The sequence below is a fragment of the Notothenia coriiceps genome, unplaced genomic scaffold, assembly GCF_000735185.1.
Source record: "Notothenia coriiceps isolate Sejong01 unplaced genomic scaffold, NC01 NC01_scaffold00027518, whole genome shotgun sequence".
In the NCBI taxonomy this organism is placed as follows: Eukaryota; Metazoa; Chordata; class Actinopteri; order Perciformes; family Nototheniidae; genus Notothenia; species Notothenia coriiceps.
The window spans coordinates 738-5,208 of record NW_011360219.1 but is presented as its reverse complement, the minus strand read 5'-3'; the positions used below and the strand labels follow the sequence as shown (position 1 = coordinate 5,208).

At 38.5% G+C, this 4,471-nt stretch overlaps 1 long non-coding RNA gene across 1 annotated transcript; it reads right to left on the bottom strand.

The window, feature by feature from the left end:
• Window positions 1-476: 476 nt before the first annotated feature.
• Window positions 477-3,905, bottom strand: LOC104957641 (uncharacterized). The gene is made up of 3 exons (XR_799686.1): window positions 3,588-3,905; window positions 3,088-3,144; window positions 477-2,988 (listed from the first exon to the last, which is right to left on the bottom strand). It is a non-coding gene; the product is annotated as an uncharacterized lncRNA (long non-coding RNA).
• Window positions 3,906-4,471: the final 566 nt, after the last annotated feature.

Sequence of the window (4,471 nt, the reverse complement as noted above, 5' to 3'; positions counted from 1 at the left end):
TGAACTTTCCCACTCTACACAGAGCAGTCTAAAATGAAATACTGTGACAGGAATAGAAAGGGACCAGCTGGTACCTATTGCTACCTGTCAAATTGAATGCCATTTTCTTTGGTTTGGGCTGCGTTAGAGAATTTTGTGTGGAGGCCCATCCTCCAATGTGATGATACACACCCTACTGTAAACCTTTGATGAGAAACTTTCCGAAAAAAAGGTATTACAGACATTACTAAGGTATGTATCATGATAATCACTCAAGTCCCATTGTATGCATTTTTTGTATTTTAAAAATGTGAATACAGGTCTTATACCTTGTTTAGTATTTTTCATTGCTGGTTTGAGTTGGTTTCCCTTTAGGTAACATATCTAACATCATCTTCTTCTTCTTCAATACATCTTCACAGTAATTGGCCAAAGAATTACACTTTGGATAAAGATGTTCTCAATGTTGTTATTGAATGAGACAACTGAGTTCATTCAGCACTTCAATGTGGCGTTTTACTCACATATTTAGAAATATCCATACAGATTTACCCAGTCACAGACACAAACACACATGCATTAGAAAATACAGTTAACGATCAAACATTGAGTTTAGATAACAACAAAGAGGATTACAAAATGTATTCAATATAACAATATACAATACAAGACATCTGCCATCATAAATTCAGTTTTTCCTAAAATGGTAACTGGTCATTTATCCAATTGGTACAATAGTCCTATAAAAAAAACAATAATAGCATAAAGAAAAACACATTTAAATCATCACAAATACCGTGTGGACATCTGGAGGCAAATTGAGACTCAACAGTTTGTGCTAACCCCCAAACATTTAATTTGTCTTAAACACAGGCATTTTCATCACATATAACTTACCCCCATGTTCAATTACAATACATTTAGCTACTATGTCCTCACATGTCAATACACACAATTCATTGGAGATCTTTACAAGAAATTTTGCAATGTTAGTATGGATCTCTGCATCATAGATAGCTGGCTGTATGTGCTCCTGCTGCAATGGCTTGTAGAAAACAAGAAGTTCTCTGCAACAACAGTTTGCACCTCTTTCACAGTTGCAGGGTGTTGGTACAACAACCAAGGACTCTACCATACCAAAGCAATTTGAGGTTTCTATTACTGAATTATTTATTTTGAAATTCATACTGTAGTCTCTGGTGGTGACTAAATTGTGTTTTTTTAAAATGCTTATATCCAGTTACACTATTATGATGTTGGTACCTTGTAGGTGTACAACTGTTTTGCAGTGCAGCAATCTCCCTCACATTTAACAGTCTGTGAGAGCCCATCCTAAAGTGACTAAATGTTCCCTTATGCAGTTTGCTGACTTCGTAACAATGTTACAACTGGTCAGGGAAAATACAAAATCTTGTACTTCTCTGCTTGATCCTGGACTAAAGCATTTCCTTTTCTAACAACTTTCTGGTATGAAAAACAATTCTTAGAAATCTGTGATGAAACTGATTGTGTGCCAGAGTACAGCTGCAAGAGTTTGCCATTCATGTCTTCAAACACAAATGCTGAATTGGCCCATAAAAGACCCCAGTCCCTGGCACTCTGGGTAAGATGTGTCAACATATGGCAGTTATATGATAAATGTTCAGGTCCATAACGATCTGGTTCTTTCGCTACAAATTGAACAAGACATAACTCTGCACAATTGAGCTCATCGTGAGTGGCAAACTGGGATAGGAGGATGTGAACCGCACATGCACGAAGCATCCAATGTTTGTAGTAAAGTCCTGGTAAAACAGTCCTTAATATTACAGGGGAATAGAGAAGAACAAATGCCCTCCACTCAGAAGCTTTCAAATGTATCCTCTCACTTAAGCGCCTAGGATTTCTTCTAATTTCATTTGGTGGCTGAATCTTACACAAAGCTTTGTCCAGGTCATCTAACTGAAGACGAGTCAAGTGAAAGTCCTTGTTAGCATAATGAGGGTCAAACCAAAGATTAACAAATTGGCGCACTACACCACGACAAAAACAATTCATGTAGGCTGGTATAAAGCCTTTGATAAGGTCAAATGATGGCAACAGGATCAGTGGACTTGGTCCTTTAACACCCCTTTGAGCTTTGTCATCACCGTTTTCCATCACTAACTTGGCAAGTTGTACAGTTTCAGCCATTTATCTCAGTTCACATCCAACTATCTGTACAGGATAAACTCTAGTAAAACCTCTGCCTTTTGGTACCACCGCCCCTTTGTGGTAGCAAAAACCACATCCATTGAACTGTTTAAAGTTCTGTACCATTGCCCTTACTACTGCATCACAAATACATATTTTAGCTGTTGCTCTGGTGTGATGTTCTTCTAATCCATTATCCTCTTTCCAATAAAATCCTGTGTCCCTCAGTTTTTGAAGTTCATGGATGAATGGGGTGAAGTAACTTCGAACCTTGGGTTTCCCTTTGCCAAACCATAATGTATGCAATAGAACATTTTTACATCTATCCAGAAATGGTAATTCATCGATAGTACACAAGATGGGCCAAATTGAAGTTTTTGATGAATTGAACACAGGGGCGCCATCACAATTAAAGGTTAGAGTAATACTGTCAGTGTTGACTTCCTGAGCCTCACGTCTGTATTCACTTCCAGTGTTGATATCAGAAATGGAGGCATCTCTTGTGAAATGCTTACCATAGCTTTAATTGGAAATTGGCAATATGTTCAAACTCTGCTGGCACACCCCACACTCATTACCTGGTTCAACACTGAGGTAGTTTGTACATCTTGGACAGTAAAATGAATTTCTGTTTTGTCATTATAATTAAGAAAGTATTTCTCTAAAAACCACAATGACTTTGGCACACATCCGGGCACCACAAAGTTTAGGAGCTTTTGTGCTTTTGGCAGGCCATGCTTCGGGATAAAAGCCATGAGAAGAAGAAGGAGAGCTGCCATTGTAACTGAAGAACCAGCATAGATCTTCTTCTCACCATTGAATGTCAAATACATGCTCCTAATAAAAAGGATAACACATTATATGTCAATACCAAAATAAAATGTCTATATTTTCAATATTCAAGCAAAAGAAACAAATTTAGCTAAATTATCTCACCATTGGATCTTCGGGAGTCTCGTCACCAGATTGAACTGAGTTAGCTCTATCTTCATGCTATAATACAGAAGTTGCAGAGATTCAGCTTTAAATAAAGCTGATGATCATTATACAGAAAGTTAGTTGTGGTCATAGGTGACAAGATGCAAGCTAGAGGCTACAGCTAAACAGCATGGGCTTAGCTTGTTTTAGCTTAGCACAACACAGCTAGAGAAAAAGTTAATGCCAGCTGGCTCTGACGTAAAAAAGGCGCTTAGCCATACTAACAACACAATAAATCTCACTTATTGACTCGTTATTATATTTCGTTTGTTTAACTTTTTAAAAAAAGAAGCTGAACACCAAATGATGGGTAGTTATTGTCACTGCCAGGTTCCAGTAAACTTACAGAAAAATGTAGACATGTAACTGTTGATTTTTACAATAACGTTTATAAATGGAATAAAATATACAAGATGTAATGTATATGCTACGAAGTGCTAGTAGGAGGATTGTCTTACCTTCGGACAATGTTTCCAGTTTTCCTGCTAGGCCAAACCAAAGAAGTAACAATGACAACTAAAGGCTAATAGCATGCAACAATGATAGGTAAATGATCACTCTGCTTCTTATCTACACTAACGTTGATAGTTTGACTTAAATGTGATTGTTTTACGCTGCATATGTGTGCATATCTGTCATATTCAACTTGCTTGGAGACACTTGATTGTGCTCCTTTGCTAAAAGTCTCTAAAATGAAGATTTTCTTGTCATGCTACTAACGCTAGTGTTTGGGCAGATGGTAGGCCACCACTTTCTTTAGCTTGGAGCTGGGCATATCTGAAGCTTGGGGATTTTATTCGAGCACCGCGACCAACAACCAATCACATGAATGAACGCTTTTTTTGAAATATAGAAATGAACGGCGGTTTGATTGGCTAGGGCTTGAGCTGTCAGATTTTCAGAAACGGGATTTGATTGGCTGGCGCTGGCTACTCCGGCTTCTCCGGCTGCAGAAGTCAACAGGCTTGTTTGAGACGCGTTGCGGCTCGCCTCGAAAGTAGACAAGAATAGCCGATCGCAGCCGGGGGAGGTCTCAAAAAGCTCGCCTGAAGTCGGACAGCTCCGAGTCGGCTTCTTCTTCTTCTTCTTCTTCTGCTTCGCCTTCTTCTTCTTCTTCTCTCGGTTTTTTGGCGGATTGCAAACAACTTTAAGGTGCATACCGCCACCTCCGGAGTCGGCTTGACTCGGTTTGCATTTATAAAGAATGCACACATGTGTTTAATTGTTAATGTCAGATATACTAAGTAAATACATTTGTTCCTGCTCAAGATTAGATTCAACTCTATTGTTATTGCACAGATTACAGGTACTGAGACAACGAAATGCAGTTTAGCTTCTAACC